General features: G+C 39.1%; 1 protein-coding gene across 1 annotated transcript in view; it reads right to left on the minus strand.

Moving 5' to 3' along the window:
- Window positions 1-21,120, minus strand: part of Irs1 (insulin receptor substrate 1) — a 58,881-nt gene that overhangs the window by 32,178 nt on the left and 5,583 nt on the right. The gene's annotated exons all lie outside the window — the stretch shown is intronic.

Consider the following 21,120-nt stretch of genomic DNA (forward strand, 5'->3'; position numbering starts at 1 on the left):
TATATTTCATGTACCTAGATTCAATATATTTGTTTGGTTTTATGCAACAAAAGACACAATTAGAACCCAGCACTGCTAAAAGAATTCTGTTGATTCAACATCACCACTATTACTCAACCATTCCATGACCACGGTTTCTTCTTACGTCACAGAAGACATGACCAAAATGACAAACCACTAAGCAGAGTCAGGAAAGAATTATCTAACACACAGTGAAACTGAAGACAACTAAGGCCACCAGCCCTTGCCCAGCCAAGCATGGTCACTGGCAATATAGGGCACAACAATGAATTAGGACAGCCTAGGTTCAAATAATTGGTGACCAAAAAGAAAAATGAGGCTGAATCAAGCCAAATGAGTGTCTTCAGGAAGCAACTGGGTCTATGAAAGATTAGTCCAAAGCAGAGCAAGTCTCCACCACCCAGAGAACCTCAGAGCCATTGTTGGGCTTGTCTTTCTGGTCAACCAGTCCACAGATGGAAGACCTGGACATGCGGGAGATGCCTTTTTATACTTCTGAGGAGTTTTACAGAAGACTTAGAAACAACTTCCATTTAAAGGCAACAATTTATCATCTCACCACTATCCCACCAATGCAGTTTAACAAAAGTATCCTTTGAGAACATGGCAGATAAGGGCAGAGGACTTTTCTGCTCATAATCTCTAAAAACCTGTCTCTACAACTCTGGAAAATCAGGAACATATACAAAGAGGTCATTCACCAATGGAGTAGAGTCTTCCAACTTTCCAAGTGAGCCCAAACCATTCACAGATGACAAGTGAAGTGTGTCACCTAGTAGATGAACTTGCTGTCTGTTGTTCAAGGTGTGGCCTTTCAATCTTAGACTCTAGCATCACAACTTCACTACTCTCCTAGCTGATAAGCAGTGGAGGCTCTGAGAAATCCATTCCTTTCCAAGCAGGAAAGAGGTTTAAGGGGGGAAAAAAAAGAACACCAATTAAGTCCTAGAGTCATAAATGTATTTTGAAAACTTTATGGTTAGAGCTAAGTCATAAATATAGACAGTTAATTACCATCGTTCAGAAATTATTTTCAAGCAGGGCTAAAATCAAACTCTACACATAAAAGAAGAAACATCATTTAACGAGCTACCTTTTAATTCCTTTATTCTCATAAATTGTGATTTTTTTTTCTTCCAAATATATCATTGAAAATCTGAATGGTTTCTTTCCCAGTAGAATTTTTCAAAAGAAACTTCAAAAGCAATACATTAAAACAAAATTTTGAATGTGGCCCACTTGGCTTTTTTTGATAAGTTTATGGTCAGACACTGGGTCCATAATCTCCTCTACCTTGCTTGACATATTCCTAGGGGTTAAACTAACTGGAATATCTTTATGTATTCACTGTCTGTTGCTCCTACTGGAACATAAGCTCCAAGAAGGCAGAAACCAGGTTTCATTCCAATTAAATTCCCATCATTCAAAACAGTGTGTGGCAATGTAAGTAGCTGAGGAATAAGTGAACCAATAGCTACATCTATAACACACACTCTCCGACACATAGCTGAATATCTAACGTGTGTACAGGATCTACAAAACAGACAGGGCACATATACACACACATCTTCATAAACCAGAGCGTGGGGGAGGCATCAAGCTGCAGTCAGGACATAGGAGTATTTTTCCTGTTTCTACCAAGAAACAACTATCATCTTGAGCAAGTAAGTCACTTGAAACTCTCTGGTCTTGAGTCTATTTATCTATGGAAAGAACATTTTGAAATTTATTCTCTTGAGGGACACTTTTGGCTTTAATATTTTTCTTAACAAATTCAAGAGACACATCCAACAATTTACATAATCTGCATGGATGGCAAAATATCTAAAGTTCTAACTCTTGCCAGACCTTCAAGAAATTAAAAATCATTAACTAACTATGGTCAATGGCTAGCAAAAAGACTATCATATGAATTTTAGCCCTCTCCCAACTTACCTCTTTGTTCTCATTTATTATTGTCTTATTCCTTGATCAGGAAACCCAAGTGCTCTGAAATAACTACAGAACACAAATTAGCCTGGTGAGCCACTGAGAATTGGCTAAAACCACGTACTCAAACCCAGAAGAGAGAAGCCAACTCTACATCCTCAGCAGCCCCCTTGCCCCCTCCCTTATCCTTAACCAAACCTTCTGATCATGACACACATAAAGACCAAGAATGAGTTCATGGTTAAATACCCACCCTTCTCATAAAAATAAGGTAACCTTTAAAATCACAAACAGCACTGCCAAAGGTATTCTGTAACAGTGAGAGCCAAACACCAAGAGAGGACTTGGCTATTTCTTGCTCTTCCAAGTTCCCTTTCATTGGATAAGTAAGCTCAGCTTCTGTGACCAGCCTGGAAGAGCCGATCTCATTTGCTCACTACACAGGTAAAAACATGGTTGCCCTTTCTGCCCGGCAAAGCACAGATCATGGGCTCTCTCTGCCAAAGACTATGGGACTCAAGAGTACAGATATTTAGCAACAAGAATTCTGTAAGAAGAAAACATTTAGCACTACCTAGTAGTATTTTTATTTTCCATATTTAATACATAATCAAATCCACAGGAACTATAAAATGTATGCACATACCTTCTTTTAAAGATTAGTAAATATATTTCAGCCTTTAATCCTGATGTACACTTACAGCTTGTAAAATAATTTAGCCCACATGTAGAACTTACATTCTTCTATGCCAAGCTAACAAATGCAACCCATTTTCCTAGAATTTAACAGCACAACACGCTCATATTCTGAGAAATACACATCTGAACTGCAGAGTCAATGCTGATGCGTCTTTTCAGGCACTCAGTCATGATACATTACTGCAGCCAAGTTATCTAGGAAGCTCACTGAATTTGAAACATATTTTTAATTAGGGTAAAACACAACCAAAAGTCCCCCTGTGTTCTAAGTGTGAAAGGGAAGTCGGTGGGATATAATTCCAATCACCATAAACCCCAGGCTTGAAGGGCAATTCACAGTTTACAACCACACTTTCATTTGATCCTCAAGACACACTCTAAGATGGATTGGGAAATATTACTACCTCCAATTTTATGAACCAGAAAATCAGCTCAAAGGATGACAGGTCCCAGAGGTGACAGAATAAGGAATAAAATCCACATCTTCTTTTTTTTTGTGCACGCTACTTCCATTCTGTCATTCGACCTCTAACTTACAATAGCCACCCCAGCCTTGCTTTACAATACAGGCAGAATCAATCCTGTCCACACACAGGGGATACAGTCGATGAAGGTATGGACAGCAGTATTCAATTTTTCTCTTACCCAAGCAAGTACACTGAATAAGAGGAAATGAAAGGCTCTTATCAAAACAGGAAAAGTGATGCTGGTAAACTCTGTTTTCTCTCCATAGCAACTTTTTTTTTTTTTTAAATTTCTAATCCTCTTATAGAAGATGATTACAAAAAAAGAAATCTTGGAATCAGGAAAGCAGAACTGAAACCTAAAGCTTATCATACTGATAAGGATACTTACACAGGAAGCAATAAGTTACCACTGCTTCCTGTTTTAAGTATTCTTATCTGTAGTACATGAAAGGTTTTTCACCAGAACCTCCCATTTAGGACACCCCAAAATAGCATCTTCTGATCTTCAGCTGTCAGCTGAAGTTGTTTCATAAATAGCCCAGCATATGTACCCTGAGAGTTGGGAACACTCTAAATGCAAATACAGCGCAGTAATACCAATTCCTTGCAGACTCTGTGACGAAATGGAATGTGCACATTCAAGCAATTCTATAGAGGATACCATAAATATCTGCAGCTAATGACCTGTGGAGCTCTATGTGGACTATTTCTAGAAACACTGAAGTCAAGTCATTAGCAGATATATATTCCTATTTAGTGTATGCATCACAAAGAAACATTAGATTCATTTGAGGTCTGTTAAATATTTAAACAATTAAAAAAAAATTTGATGCAGAGATTCATTTTGGTGAAAAGGGTGTATATACAGAAACAACTGGGTTTTTCATAATCAACAAGTATAGAGAGCAAAACTGATTATAAGGGAATGTGTTTGAAAATTTACACATGTAACTCAAGGTTAAATACACATACACACACACACACACACACACACACACACACACAGGTATAAGAGAATAAGAGATGCCTAGCCATAATCTACATGATCTAGTATGTCAGAAATTCTATTGCCAAAATCACGCAAGATGAGACAATTTCAGAGAGAGAGAGGGGAGGGAGAGAGAGAGAGAGAGAGAGAGAGAGAGAGAAGAGAAGAGAAGTATGTGTTAAAAAAAAAAAAGGAACTGTGTGGAATGGTTCTGTAGAGCACAAACAGAGGTTTTTATTATTTTCTTTGTGTGCCTTTGTGGCTCCCTCTTCCCCGACCCCAGCACGTTCACCCCAGGAGGGACAAGAGAGCATTTTGCTTTGGTTCTCTGAAGATCAGAGTGACTCCAAAATGACACATAAACCTGTAAAGTTCTACAGCCACTGAACACAAACACTAACACAGAGCAGGTTAAAAGTGGGGAGGGACATGGAAAACAAGAAGCAATCCTCTAACTGGACCTGGAGCTAGTTTGAATCACTCTTCTGGAGAATGTTGGACAACTCTGGACAGGAAAAAGATGTGGAAAACTCTATAGGTTTTGGAAACAACGACAAAACTAATGGAAAGTTTGAGAAGAATGATAAATTGAACATGGTAGCACACACCTGTAATCCCAGCAGCTCAGGAGGTTGAGGCAGGAGGATCACAAGTTCAAAACCAGCCTCTGAAATTTAGCAAGGCTCTCAATAAATTAGCAAGACCTTGTCTCAAAATAAAAAATAAAAAGGGCTGGGGATGTGACTCAGAGGTCAAGCACTCCTGGGTTCAATCCCCAATACCAAAGGGGGGGAGAAAAAGAGTAAAACCTGAAAATGATTAATATTAAGGGAAAACTAAGAACTAACTACACAAAGGTCTTCAAATATATGTAGCGAAACAACTCATAAAAGGCCAGTGGGATTGCTATGATAACTCCATACAAAGAATCCATCAGCAATAAAAAGAAAAGATCTATCAAGTCACACAAATCTGAATCTGAAGTACATATTGCTAAGGAAGGCAGTCTGATAGAGATACGAACTATAACGACTCCAATTATATGACGCTCTGAAAAAGACAAAACTATAGAAACAATAAACACATCAATGATTGCCAGAAGTTGGGAAGAAAAAGGAAGGATTAAATAGGTAAAGAATGGGAATTTTTTTAAAGAACAAGTTATTTTGCATGATATTCTAATGGTCAATAAAAGACATTAAGCATTTGTTAAAACCCACAGAGTTTATAGCACAAAGAACAAACCTTAGTGTGTGCAAATTTTTAAAAAAATCATTGGGGAGGTCAGCGATCACAACATGGAATACAGAATGTGACAAAAGAATCCAGGCACATCACAGTGCAAGGAACACACTCACTGAAGGAGGAAGGGTGATAAGGTGCTGACCTAAGCAACTCTGGAACTGAAGGGAGTCCTGAAGACAAAAGGTAAAAGAATCTGTACGTAAGCAGTGGGCCTAACTGACAAAGCTGTTTCTCACTGGGTCTACGTTAACAACCCTAATGCTGCTATGACATGTAACTGAACACACAACTTAAACTGATGAAGGACGATGGCAACCAGGTTGCTCATAGTTGGAGGGGGGAGGTGACAGACAAGTACAGGGAGGAGGCCACATAGAAAAGGACTGAAGGTAACAGTATGAACTCAGGTGTAGCTTAGTAGAGAGCTACATGGTTACATATGGAAATACTTATAGATGGATGTGGACACGAATCCATAGATACACATATCTATTTCCTTGCTCTATTGGCTGAGAGGGGGAAAAAAAAAAAAGCAATGGACACCCCAGTCCCAACACTCAATCTCAGTTTCTAATATAATTTTCCAATAAAAGGAACCAGACGTACCTTAAAGAAATGGATGATTCTAGGACTGGGGGATAAAATAGACAAGATGATCCTAGGGTATCTTGTAGCATCAGAAATTAAGAAAATGGACCCCCCAAAAGTGCAGAATTAAAAACCCTCAATGATAGGAATATGTCAAGGGGACATAGGAGCCAACCAAAAGAGCTAAAGCTGGAACAATCTGAACAACAAATAAAGTACTACTGACTATAACCCAAAGTGTAAAATAAATTGCCACAAGTCCCAACTGATGCATATGTGATTGAGTGAATTAATCAGTGATTCTCCTGCAAATCTGTGCAGGAGAATCCAAATATATATATATATATACATACACACACACACACACACACACACACACACACATAAATGCCCACTTCTCAGGCAATGGGCTACATATGTATCATGACTTCCTTCCAAAGAGTACAATATGGAAAGGGAGTAAAATAAGACCAACTTTTACAGTAGAAAGACTTGACCAATATGCCTTCAGCTAGGGAGTCAAGGTAAAGAACAACCTTGATAAACCAAGGAAGTAGTAATGCACATGCTTAATCGAATAAGAAGATGGTACTTTATCTTTTGTGATCTTCATCCCCAAAACACACTACCCCAGTCTAATCATGAGAAACACATCAGACAAATCCTAATTAGGTCCATGCTACAAAGTACCTGATCAGTACTCCTCAAAACTGCCCAAGTCAAGCCAGGTCTGGGGGTGTGCCTGTAATTCTAGCTACTTAGGAGGCTGAGGCAAGAGGAATTCAAGTTCGGGGCCAGCCTGGGCAATTTAAGGAACCCCTGTCTCAAAAGAAAATAAACAGGGTTCCGTGGTAGAGCCCTTGCCTAGCACGAGTGAGACCCTGGGTTCACTTCATCTTATTTCCCCTTTCAGTAAACTGATTAGCAGCTGTTCCAATGTTATGATCGCCCACTTCCCCTTCCATAACTTTAAATGTGTTTATCATGCTTTAGGTTTCATTGGTGTTGAGGACCTTATAGTATTTTGCGATAAGCTTTTTATTGGGTCAATTTGAACTTCTGGTAAAAATACGATTTACGACCTCAGACTTTAAAAAAAAGGTCAGGTGCCCTTCCTCCTCACCAGGAGTAAAATCAGGAAGGAAATGCTCTCAGGCGAGAATGAAAAAGTTAAAGTTAGTTCTGAAGGAATATCCCACCATAATTGCTGTTATCCATCACAAAAAGGAACCTAGAGATTGCGGGATTTCCTCCAGTGCTGTATGGATTTAACAAGAATGTGCCTGAAGATCTGTACTTGTAAAATACGCTGTGGTATCAAAATAAAAGCTCTTTACCCAAGAACACTTTCAAGTTAGTAGTCTTTCCTCCCATTTTGTACAAGGAATAAACACTGAGTGAAGCAAAAGAATGAAATGCTTTTCCAACAGAATGAAGCAGCATCTTGGGAAAGCAGGACCCAGTATATAAACACATCACCAGTTTTGCATAGTGGTCTTAAAAAAGAAAACAAGTACCCGGTGAAAATCACCAACACCCAATGCTGTGCCGTGAGCTACAAGCACATGTAGCCCTGTACATGCGGGTGGCCACACTTGCTGGAGGCTTCCATACTCTCAGCAATCTCTCCCTGGTTGTCACCTGATCCAGATCTTGCCTGTCAGTCTCTCTTAAGCAGATACACATGAACTTCAACTCTTACTTTCTTCAAGTTAATATGCTGCCCTATTAAGTCAGAAAAATCTGACTCCATTTCACAAGACAACCTTAATCATGACCAATAAAGCCACAAAGAGCACCAACGACCACTTAGGTCCAGGCAAATATAAGTCATAAGTTTCACAAGAAAATCAATGTGGTCAACCTTTCAAGTCCATTAAAGGGGTCAGAGACCTGGTTACTTCTCTCAGTGGGTCTCATTTATTCCCTGGGGAAGCTGGTCCCTTGACATCCTTCTCCCATTCAATCAGTCTGCAAGAAAGCAAGCTCTATGAAGGCTTGAATTATTGTCTTCACAGAGTTTTCTTCAACTCAAGAACTAAGGAATAGGACTGATGCTTAGGAGAAACTAACTCCTTGCTGATTTAATTAACCAGAATATTCCTTCATGTGTGGTCTTCAGCAATTCTCCACCACTATCTTCATGACCAGTTGTGTATTCTTCAAAATTTCAGGAGCAGCAACTACAACAGCTTAATTATTCAATGAATGGAAAGATATAAGTAAACCACATATTTAGTACCCACCAAGTATCAGGCAACAGTAATGTCATTAAAAAAAAACTCTGCCCTCCTCAATGAATATGATTCTGGCTTACCGTGAATGAGGTGCTGGTGTATTTCTAAAACTGTGCTTTAAAAACACATGGTCCAGTGTCCATTCTTTCACTATCTAGAGATGACAAACAGTACCTACCAAATGCCAGACTCCCTCCATTAAGAATTCAAACCACATCTACCAAGATAACAGAGAGAAACTGCCCTGCTTAATGCCAGATGCATACCTGTTGGAAAATATTTTCAAGCTTTAGAAACTAGAATAAATGTCAAATGACTGTGAAGAGCCAATAAAACTGAAGCCGTGCTTAAAATATAATAGAACGAATTTGTACTACAGAACTTGGGCAGTTAGGAATTTTCTATTAAAAGATAACAAATGTTTTTGCTATATGTCAAATTGCTTGGATACTAAGTTTTATCTCAATACTTGAAATGTCAAATAATATTTGTTATAACAGCTGACAAACTAGTTTAGGATACACGTTCTATTCTTTTGGTCACCACGCTAGATGAGTCTCAATCAAGTGTGGAAACAAACACTGGCAGATACAGGGGGACAAGTCTCAAATCCTAGAGATTAGGTTCAATTTCCTGGACCAACCTAACATTTCAGCAGAGCAGCTCACAACTGCCATGCACGCTAAATAGACTCACTAAAATTTAATTCCTGTTCCCAAACCTTACCCATATATTTTAGTAGAGGGACTAGTTAGCACCAATTCCAAGAGGAAGAAAGGGAATGAGGCAAAGGGACATATTAGAAGGGGTTTATGAATCACAAACTTAATAACTGGTCTCTTTCTAAAAATAAAGGTAACTGTGATATAATAGCTATTTTTCAAATAATTTTCTCATTGCTTTTGATATCTTAAACCTCAGTGCAAATGCTATGCTGTGACCTAGATCAGTAAGCTACAATTAACATCAGAGGAACTATATTAATAGAATAAAGTTGCTGAGCTACTGTTGGAGGCAGAGAAATAAATCTTGTCAAAACAAAGCAAAGTTTCTGTCAATCTTCAAAAGAATGGTTTGGGGGAACAGAGGAAGTATCCAAGACTTTAAAAGACACTGCAATTTCAGACTTGGGAATGATACAGTTGTAATTAATTTTACCCAAGTTTTCATATCCATACCAGATTACAAGGGCTCTTGTAACTTTTTTTTTTTCCTATTTAAAATACATTCAACACTACTAAAGCTGAATTTAGCTTTTAAAATATTTGATAAGTGAAATGTTTTGGGGTACTCAAAACATATCCACATTATTGTTTTTGAGGGTTTCCTAACGCCATCCTCTTCCCTGGTTCAAGGATTCTTCCCAGAAAGGCTGATAAATATGTTTTCAATTCAGGAGTGTTCTGTGAGCAACATGAAATGAACACTGAGCCTATCCTCACATAGCTCCTAAGTTTTAGTGGAAAAGAGTGCTCGGGACCAATAACTACAAGGACAGGTATTCCCATCATCCCTCAGGAAGGGTTAAAGTTTCTGAAACAGAGGCAGGAGCTAGGTATAGTCTAACACGGCAAATAAAATACTTCTGATGTTTTCTAGTAATCCAAATGTATTTTTGGTTTTTGTTTTTTTTACAAAATGCTAGAAATTCACTGAGAACTATTTAGAGCTAAGATCTCCCCCTAAATACCTTCTGCCACAATTTTAAAAAATAAGATTCCCCACGCTCCCCTCAACACCCCCCAAAAAAGCCTGAAGTTTCCCATCTAGCAAGTAAGTTCTATCAGTAGGGGTGGAGACGGAGCGATGGAATGGGGCTCTATTCTCAGAGAAGAAACACATTAATTAAAAATCCACCTAAAAAGAGCCAGTGAATTAGATCGAATTGGGTGGCATGGGTTTTTGTTGTGCACTTGATAATGCAAAGAGGATTTCCAAGAGCCCATCTAACACAGCGTGGTGGGAAGCTGGCTTTGAAGACACAATGACATTCCTCTAGCGAGTTTCAGGCTGGAGGCTAAAAGCGCCAGTCATTCATCTTTCCATCTAGAGACACATTCTTCACCCAGTTCAAAGGCCCGAGAAACAACAAGCCCGCACACTTTCCTAAGTCGTCCCTTGTAGGGACTTGTGAGGGACCAAAGGGCTCAGGCTGCAAAATATTATTAAAGACCTAGCTTTAGGAATGTAACCTTTTTATTGGACTGCAGTTTCCACCCTGAACCTTACTCCCCACCCCCGAACACAAACACACTCTTTCCTCCCTTTCTTTCTTTCTCTCCCTCCCTTCCTCTCTCTCACATGGGGAAAGTTTAGGGCAAAAGGGAAAGTTTTAATTATACTCTCATGATTTCCAGGGTACTCAAGCAGTGGAAATCTTTTTTAAAAAAATGGTTCATTACCCATTATTTTAAAAATGGAATATTTATATTCCTTAATCTAACCAGAGGGAATGAGACCAGCTTTGAAAGGAAGTTATTGTTTAGCTGTGGTTCAAAGAGTGTGCTGGAATTGGGAAGGGAGGGCAGACGGGCAAGTGAGGGGGGTTTCTGGGGGGTGGGTGGGAGCTGCCAAGATCACAATATAAATACCAAGCTCAACAAGCTCGGCATAAAACTCTAAGGCTCTGCCTCCCCCCACCACAACATACTTTATACAGTGTCCCATTTGGTTTTGTTCTGTAACCTCAAGAATATTTAAGGCATTTGAGTTTCTGGTAAAAGAAGAATGTAAATACTGGCTGATGGGAGTTCCAGGCAGAGTGAAGGAAAAGCAAGCCTTTGCTTTTAGCGTGACTTTGCAAACCATTTGAGTTTTCTGTCCTATCAACAGCAATTCTGTGCTATCTACGTTTGGGTTTGTGCTCAGGTGGCAAAAGCTCTCTTTCCAACAGTTTGAAAGTTTTGGACATAGTCCTTTCCCTCTACCTCTCCCCACAAAAAATCTGCTTCTCCCGGCAGTTCTCCTCTGGCTCAGCTAGTTTATAAGTAGGAAGATGTTCACTAGCTCTGGGTTCCCATGTTTGAGCTCAGGTCTGATGTGAGCCACTCAAGGGGTGTTAGGAAGTGTGATCCTCTAGTCTAAGTCACAGTAGGAATCTAACACAAACAGCATAAATCTTTTCACCAACCACCAATGCCACTAAAAATACAGGCAAAAGCCTCTGCTACTAGAAACTTCAGAAGTCTTTTTTTTTTTTTTTTTGAGATTAACTTTCAGCCTACACTCATCCAGCAAGAGGCATTTTTAAGCAGAAAATCTAACTCTTAAAAAGATGCCACCTCAAGACATAAATCTGCACTTGGGCAACAGAATATGGGATATAACATTATTTGTTTACCCTTCACACACCTGAATGTTAGGACTATAATACTTGCTATTCTCTCAAGTCATTTCCTGCCCCAACATTTAAAGTAGTTCCTATTACTCTACCCTCCCCTTCTTCTTCCTCATATCACATTTTGCAGTATACTTCTGTATTCACATGTCTATTCTTTGTTCCCTGTAAAGTATCACGAAGAAAGGAACATGCCTATGTCAGTCTCCACTGCCTGGCTCAAGGTATAAACTTGGAAGAGATTTATGGAAGGGAAGACAAGCATTTGTGATTTTCAAAGAAAAGTGAAGATGGAAAAATGAATTCTGTCCTACTATGAAGGAAATGGCTCATATTTCATCCAGAATTAGAGCTAAACATTATAATATCTTAACACTAATTTTATTCTAAATGTTCAACATGCAATGGATAAATGTTCATGATGGCAAAAGTATTTGCACTTATAGGTACATTTATATAATATGGTAATTCAGAAGAACATGACTGCTCTCAAGAAGTATTATGTATTTTTTACCCCTTGGTATTGATTGGGACACATGGTCCAATCAATAGCAAGCACAAACTGACAGCAGCAGCATCCTCCCTACCCCCAGACAGGTGAGAAAGGGTATTTTCAACAACCAGCCCCCAGCAAACCCCCCAGCACACTGTAACCACATGCATTTACTCTGGTGAGACAAGCAGAAGAACCACCTGGCTGAGCCCAGCCAAACCAGCAGCCTAGAAAATTCATCTAATAAATGATTGCTGTTTTAAAGCATTTAGTTTGGGAGTGGTTTGTTACACTTCAAAGGCTAAATGATACATACATCCAAGAAACTAGATAATTTCATATATAAAACTCTTTTTTTTAAAAGTTCCTTCATGTTGATGGATTTCATTTCTCCTTACTCCAGGTGACTAGAAGAAAATCAATACTATTGCTAGGAGCATATTGTTATTGGCAAGTCACCCCAAATGACCAAACTGATAACTCGGATTAAATGTTATCTGTTATCATAACATCTTAAAAGTTTCAAACAACCTCATTCTGTTCACACTCTTTCTGGGCCACAATCAGGTGGAAAAAGCAGAGCATCTGTCATTCATGATAAGTTCCTCTTTGGTTCAAAGTAGAAGTTATCTCAGCAATACACACACCCTTCTTATTCCACTCCTCCATGGTGTTAATAAATTTGGAGAAAATGAGTAAAAGATCACGAGCATAAAGCAATTTCTTTTATTATTTGTATGCAATCTTATGTCTACAATAAACTGTTCCCAGAACTTGAAACGGCAAAAGACTTATTCTATTTTTTAAAAAATCAAGTCTTTTGAGTTTTTCGATCTTCTTATGAGATCCTGGTGATTAGAAAGTCTTAAAAAGAATCCTTAACTTTATATTTAACCCTACCACTACTACTGCTACATCATACCAACAACTCATTGTCATTCTGTCTTGAGGTGGGGAGATACATGAGTACCACCATGAAAGGAACAAGAGAAGAAAATCAAGACTTTAAATGTTAGTGTTTGAAATTGCAGACACCTTTTCCCTTCTTAATTTACACATATGCTTCAGTGTTGAAAAAGGAGATCATTTCTTAGCGAATGCTTTTCCCCCTTCACTAGGTTATGCCAGATCCCTCACTAGCCACTTTCTGAACCTGAGGATTCAAAAGAGGTCTCGAAAGGATATTTTTTCTTTTTCCTTTTAACAACAACAAAAAAAAAAAAAAACAAAACAAAACAAAACAGGAGTCTGCTATGTTCCTTCAGAGCCAAACTTTGGGATCTGAGCATATTCTCACATGGAAGACTTTGAGCAGTTGGGCATTTAACCAAGCTTCTGTTACTAAGCTTCAAATTTTAGGAGAAGTCTATCTCTAGAAAGATGAATAAAAAGTAGCAATAAAGGTGGTCCATGAGAAGGGAGACTGAGGGACAAGAAATGGAGGAAGCCTTACTTCTGACCCTACACCTTTAAAAATGATCACTTTAAACTTAGAGCATGTGTGTGGACTGCCTATTCATGAAAGAAGACAGGGAAGGAGGGAGAAAGGAAGGGAGAGAAAGAAAGAAAAGAGTGTGAACAGACCCAGAAGCTATTAGAAGTCTTGGTGGTCTGAATCATGTTTTCTTTGTGTTTCTCAAAGAAAATACTATAAACTCAAAAACAAGTATGACTTCCTATCATTGAAATAGAGCCAGGCTGGAAGTGTACACCTGTAATCCCAGCAGCTCTGGATGCCGAAGCAGGAGGATCACAAGTTCAAAGCCAGCCTCAGCTACTTAGGGAGACCCTAAGCAACTCAGCGAGACCCTGTCTCCAAAAGGTTAGGGATGTGGCTCAGTGGTTAAGTACCCTGGGTTCAATCTCTGGTTCCAAAACAAAAAAAAAAAAAAGAAAAAAGAAAAAACACTGAAGAGAAGAAAAAACTTCCTTTGTATCCCCACCCTTACCTCACATTTCCTAACACCCACCCCACAAGTCCACATTCAGGCCCTATGCATCTAATATCTGGACCCTTCTTCAGGCCACTTCCCCTCACTAAAGATCCAAAACAAAGATACCTTTCTCTCTATTCTTGTGAATATTATGTTTGTTGGCTTAACACCTGCAAATGGGCCATTCGTCCAAATGAGAGTTTCAACTATTTGTATGTCATGGTGAGGATAATTTTTAAAAGCCTAAAGGTCTGAGGTAGCTTGGCATGTCTGTCTTATAAGTTAATGAAAAATGCCAATTTTTGTGGATCACTTTTTCTGAATCCTGGTTTTTTTCCTCAAATAAGTTGTTCCATAAGAAATGTAGTAACCACTTTGCTTATCTTCCCTCACATCTATTTTTTTTCCTCCATTTCTATGTATCTACCCTCATCTTCCTTCAACAAAATATGTAATATCTGGAACATAAGGAAGGAGAGAAGAAGAAGAAACAGTGGTTTGGGACCTGTCTAGCCACAGGCAGATAATTTACAGTAGGGTGGGGAGGTGGGTGACCTCTCCAGCACTGGAGTTGGTAGAGATCTTCTAATTACTACAACACCTAAACGTCAAGCGTAAATATGAATATTTTTGTATTAGATGGCCCTCCAAATAATTTTAACATAAACAAGGAAGTAATTATTAGAGAAGATCAGATGAATGTCAGTTGACTACATGGTAATTACTGAATATTCCAGTGGTCAGCACCTAACAGCTCTAATTTTTAATGTTGTGCTTTTTTAACATTTTGCCTGTTTCACTTAGATCATATCCTTCTTAAAAGCAAGATTTATGACTTTCTGTACAAAACATGATTTTTTGGCCACACTACATATATTTGAAAAAATAATAATAATGCCTCTCCTCTTAGATCACTTCAGCAAACATAACTATCAAGTTCTCAATGTTAAATGATACTGTTCAAGCAACATGACCTAAATATGTCAGGGAGGATCAAAGAACTTGCATTAAAGTATTTTTTGGTCAAGGAGAAAAAATATATAAAAAGGAAGGGGATCACGCAAATGTAATGTACAGTTAAAAAATAAGAAAGCATGGAATGGCAAAAGGGAAAGGAAGAAAGCAACTCAGTTTACACAATAAAGCATTCAGGTTAAGTATGAAAACTACAAAATCTCCTCTGCTTCAAGACAGCTAGCACAAAAATTGTAGTGTGACCTAAGTATTCCACTCTACTGCCATCAGGAATGAAAAGGCAGGCCAGGGTCAAAAAAGGAACGAGGGCACTTCTCAACAAAAACATCATTTTTAAAAGCCCTATTATTTCAAAGATCACTGACTCATGGAAGAAGCACAAATGACATTTATTCAACCAAATTTATTTTGACAAATAGATGATAGCAAAGCCTACAGCAAGAATATTATTAAAATGGAAAATGTTCCTTGTACCATTGATGACAGTACCTTATACTTATCTATCTTCCCCTGTATTCTGTGAATTAAGGTTGGGCAAGATACTGTTATTTTCATTAATATTACTACAACAAGAAGCCAGTAGGTGATCCTATCATTTAAAAAAGCCCTACAATAATTTTTTAAAAACTATTTCATATTAGTATGAAGTTAGCATAATATTACTATAGCAAACTAACATGAAAATTAATTCTATTAAGTTAAAACTCAATATGATTATAACTTCTCAACATGTTTCAATAATAACATTTTGAAAAGAGTTTTTAAAATCTGCCACATAGCTACAGACTCATAAGGAAATAATAAACCAAGTACATAATTATAAATATAAAAGGGCATCACTTTTAAAGACAAAAACAAAAGGTATTAGTATGAAAAAGTCACAGAATCTTTAGTATGAAACTGACTTCAAACCAAATTTGCAAGCTATTTTCCTTGAATACGATTTCCAGTAACTCTCTAAAATGAGGAAATAATAGAGCACACAGCTTTCATGAAAACAAAACAAAACAAAAACCTTAAAATTGTGAAGTGTTCCATTATACGAAATTACCAACCCATCAAAATAAAAGAAGACATTTATACACTATTCAGCTAAGAAATCCCACTATAGGAGGAGGATGGGAAAAGACTAAGTGAATGGAGTTCTGAATGAAAAAGTCTGCAGCCTATTCTGATGATTTATGGAGCCCCAGAAGGAGGAAAGAGGGTGGGATCTTCTGAATATACTGGCAACTCAAAGGCCAAGAAAACACTGGGGCAGTCAAGCAGAGTACACATAGCTCAATTAGCTAATCAAAAATCCTAGAGCACACAAGAAAACTAGACAACACTAATTTTGTCTGCAAGAGAAGCATTGAGCTGTTTCACACACCTAACAGAGGAAACTCAAACTACACAAAAAATTATGGAAGACTTCCCCTAGTCCCCAACTGGCTTCTCAGATTTCCTTTCCATTCACTTAAGTAGATATATCACTGGAGAATTCTGATGGTACAAAATGAGAAGCACTATCCATAAACAAGCTACCCAGAAGAAGGGTGATTCCCAACAGAATGAACATCTAAAATAACGTCACAGACATGCACTGACTAAAGCTTGACTGATACTGTGGGGCGAGAGGCTTCAGACAGTTGAACTGAGAAAGCAGGAACTAGCATTCTCTCACACTGGTGTATTTTTAAAGGGTGGGGGGAACCTAATCCAGTCTAGAAAGGGTTCCAAAAATTTAGAATGATACAATTAGGTGGGTTTGACTTCAGTTCTATAAAAACCTGAAAAATAAGCCCTCAAACAAGAAAGGTTAAAATCAGTCAAAGAATATTTTCCTTCCATATTCCTGTGTGCCCATCGTGACTGATGCAAGGACTAGAACAGTATATTCCAATATATTTTATTATAACCCCATAAACAGCCTCTTCAGAAAGAATCCTCATTACAACTGACCCATTAAAGAATATCACTTTTTTCAAAACATTCCTATGTTTAGAGCTGCAAAGGAGGTTAAAATAACTGAGAACAAATTTCTCAAGTTACTGATGAGGAAATCAGTTCAGGGAAATTAAAGGCCTTGCTCAAGGTCACCGGGCTAGCAAAAGGCGCAGACTGTGTTAGAACCCAAGATCTCTGGCTCTCAGGAACTGCTTTTTCCATTGCATCATTCAAGATAATGCAAAGCCATTTTCCAGGAATTTTGATAAAAAAATAAAAATAAAAGGCATTCCCTTTTGGATCCCAAGTGCCTTCCTATAAGCAATATTGGAAATAGTATTTATTTAGGAAGCATCAAGATAAATGATCACAACATATGGAATTTTTATGGATTTTTTTAATGTAAAAAGCTACCTAAACAATGGCCAAAACTAATAAGATTGTTAGATAACTAAAGTATCTGGAACAAGAAAGAAAACACTCCCTTTCTCTCTCTCTCTCTCTCTCACACACACACACACACACACACACACACACACACAAACACACACACACACAACCCTGTTCCAAAGTCATATTGGGTCACTCACAAGGGGGCAGTCCTTCTTAGGTACATTTTCACCTTGCTGTTTCAATTGGCACCTCAGCAAAAACACTGCCTTTGGGGCTTATGACTCAGGAAAAGGGATGCTGGCTGATGAGACATGTTTATTTGAGAGGGAGGGAGGGGGAAGGGGGAAATACTTCCCTAGCCTGTCTCTATCTTATTTTCTTTATTTAGGACAGGTAAATCTGAACATATTTTGCATCTTATAAAACAATACGCTCACAAAATTTTGTTCTGGGAGGGTGCAAAACATATCTAGCAAGCTTTCAGGATCAGTTCACCCATTTGCCCTGCTGGGTACCACAGACCAAAAAGTAATCTGTTTAAAAACAGGCAGCATTTCCTTCAAACCTTGGTAAGGAACCGCCTACTGAGCCCTTTCAATGAATCTCAAGATTCTCATGATCAAGCTGGAATCTAGGTTTTTATTTCGCTCCCAGTATACTCACAGCCTAGGAGGATGGGGTTTTCTTGGTCTGGTGTATCTCAGGTGCTTTGCAACTGCAGGTGCTCAATAAAGGGTCTATGAAAGCTGGGGTGCTTTCAGGCCAAAGGAATTCTTCTCTGAAAATTCCCCAAACTCTACCAGCCACGGAGCTCCTATTTCCTTCCAGCTCCATTTAGTAAAAGATATAACTTTGAGCCTCCTGAGCCAACCCCAGATTCCTCAACCACGTGCTGTAGCGCACTCCTGCTTGCAGATTTCAAGGCAGGAAGATAAAGGAACGGGTGTTGTAGTAAACCATAGTAAAGAGAGGAGGGAAACAAAATGGGGCATGTCACATGGTCACGGCCTGAATTTTTCTCAATTAAAAATAAGAGGAAGTGTGTGTTTCCGGCCTCTGTCAGCAGGCTGCTTGGACTTTTTCATTCTTAGGATTCTGCTCTAGATGAACAAATAAGGCTGAGCACAGAACATCCTCTGTAGTGGGGGGGGGAGTTGGGAGGGGGTTGGGTGAATATGGCTGAACACTGGTTGGGTGAATTATTGGCTGAGCACTGCCAGCGCTAGAGGAAGGGATGGAGGGAGACGGGAGACTGGGCTCAGGGAGGACTCGTCCCTGGCTGTCGCTGACCAAAGCCCCCGCTGGCCCCTCGGCTCTGCCCCTTGCACAGGCCACGCCCCCTCCCGCCCACAGCTCAACCATCTCTCGCGCGGATTGGCTACGTGGAGGCCAATCAGCACCCGGCCACCCCGCCCACCCAGGGCCAGCGGCTGCTCTGGCACGGGAGGGGCGGGGGTGGGGGGGTGAGCCTGCCACCGCCTACCAAGCTGCCTAGGAAGGGGCCCTGCAGCCCCCAGACCCAGAGACAGGCAGAGGCGGAAGGCTGGAGGGTGGCCTCGCCGCATCTTCCCCCACCCTGGCAAAACTGGAGGCCAAATGCCAAATAAAAAAGGGAGGAATGCAGGAAGCAGAGTTGACCCAAGAAAAAGGAAAGTGCCAGTACTGAGAGGGTTTGCTCTGCCTCTGAAGGCCACACAGCAAAGCAAAGAGGGGAGAGGGAGCGAGACCTGAGGAGGTAGTCAGTCGTGGAGGTCCGGAATCCTTGAAGTCACGGGAAGGAAAAATAGTGAAAGGAAGAGAAATGGCGAAATTCTTTTTTGAAGGGGGAAGGGGCTTAAAAGGATGACAAAAAGCAAAAACTGAACCTCAGAGGTCTGGCCCAGGTCTTGAGAAAGCCTGCTTTATCTGGCCAGTTGCAGTTTTAAAACCAAAAGACAAATCTGAGGTAAATGCTGTTTGAAAGTTGCAGGGCTGATGCTATCCTAAGGCTGAGAAGTCCTGTTTGCCCTCCTTGAGATCTCAATTTACTCCCTGCAGAGAGCAGGCCACTAGTACTGTACAGCGAAATTCTGAAAAGGAGAAAAACAAGGGCAATGTCAGCAATAAGAAATAAGAGGTGGAAAACAAAGGAAATGGGAGGGGAGTAGTGCTGGAAACCACCTAGCAGGTCAGAATTAAGTTGGGGGGAGAGACAGATGACAGAGAAGCAAGAAAAGGTTGTTGGATACAAGTCCTGAGCACCTGAGCTAAAGGCTACACAGACGTTCTCCTTTAATGGACACTGAGAAATAGGAGACAAACCGAGATGTTTACAAGAGGTTGCCAGGAGAAAGTGCCCGCCCTCATCTCAACCCCATTCTCTTCATCATGCTGCACTTTTACCTGAAAAATGGGAAAAAGGCAAATAGAGCAATTGCGGAGGAAGTTAGAAAAACAGTTTTCTCAAACTAACATGGGCATTCTGATCAGAAGCTGTTTGCCTTTGATAGGTCTGCTCTGTTCAGACGACAATTAACTATCAATAACATCTTTAAACTCAACAGGGCAAAGGCGAGCAAACAGGATGGAGGATGTGGATGTAACTGGTAGTATTTGGTGCCCCACTTAAAAAACACGTTTGTATCTTAAAAACATAGACTGTAGAATTTTTCTGGCATGGTGCAGTTAAAGCAGGGTCCACAGTTTAGCCCCTACATTCAGTGCAAACCAAAACAAAATATATGATTATTCTAGAATATTATATTTTCCCTAAGAAAGTAAAAAATAGAAGACTGGGAGGTTGTTTTGTTATTTATTTTTGGTTTTGTTTTTTAGTGTATCTGCCACATAAAGAGGATTTTATTTTAAAAAGCTTTTTAAAAATGAAAATTCTATATGGTTTGTTTGTTCAGGACAAACATTATTTATTCTACTCTATAAAAGAAACCTATACAAATTAAGAAAATGGGTGAGGAAAAACACTGTTCCTTAGTCTTTTCTTTCATCTGCTTTAAAATCAAAATTTAGGTTCTGGGTAAGTTCTCATTATATAAATGAAGCACTTTACAATAGGAATGGTTAAAGTGTTATAGGGATTCTGGTACCCAAAAACATCATTTGAAATAATCAAAATTTTTACACTGGCAACTAAATCTCTCTTTAGTGAATGATGAAAAAAGTGCTGAAATAAGTACTGATCAAATAAATGCTTTTCATAACATAACACCTAAATTCTTAGTTTGAACATTCAAATACCTGTATCTTCTATAAAACAGAGAATGATATGGGTTAGGTGTTGGGACACAGAATGAAGAAGGGGACCACATAATTCACAAATACTAGTGATAGGAACCCCAAAGCACAAATTAACTTTTGTGAACAGATACCTATTAAGAAGAATAAATGCTTTTAAAAGCTCATTCTGTAAGCATTTATAAAATTCACAAGATAATCATTTTGTCAGAATAAAGTGTTTCCAAATGCTGAAACTTCTGCTTTGCCAACTCATCACATTATCTGCAAACTATACTCCTCTCTTCTACCCACAATTATGACCACCAGAAAATAGATTCACAGAATGAAGGGCAGGCTAATTTCCTATTACAAATGTTTTTCATTTTCAATACAGCCTTAGCCACAGAAGACTTAAAGCCAACTTTCAACATTTCTGAGGCATCTACTCTTGAACTGAAAAAACAAATATTCTAAGAGCAAAGAGTACACAGTTTAGCCCTTACATTCAGTGCAAACCAAAACAAAACAACTTCCTTTTCCCAGACCTAATGTATCTTCTTTTCACCATAAAAATGTTAAGTAATTTTACAGAGGATGTACAGTAGCCCCCAAGTGATAAATGTGAAGGTTCCGCGCAAGAAGAGACAACTGCTAGGCAGACATGCAGGGATG

Source organism: Urocitellus parryii, chromosome 1, assembly GCF_045843805.1.
Source record: "Urocitellus parryii isolate mUroPar1 chromosome 1, mUroPar1.hap1, whole genome shotgun sequence".
In the NCBI taxonomy this organism is placed as follows: domain Eukaryota; kingdom Metazoa; phylum Chordata; class Mammalia; order Rodentia; family Sciuridae; genus Urocitellus; species Urocitellus parryii.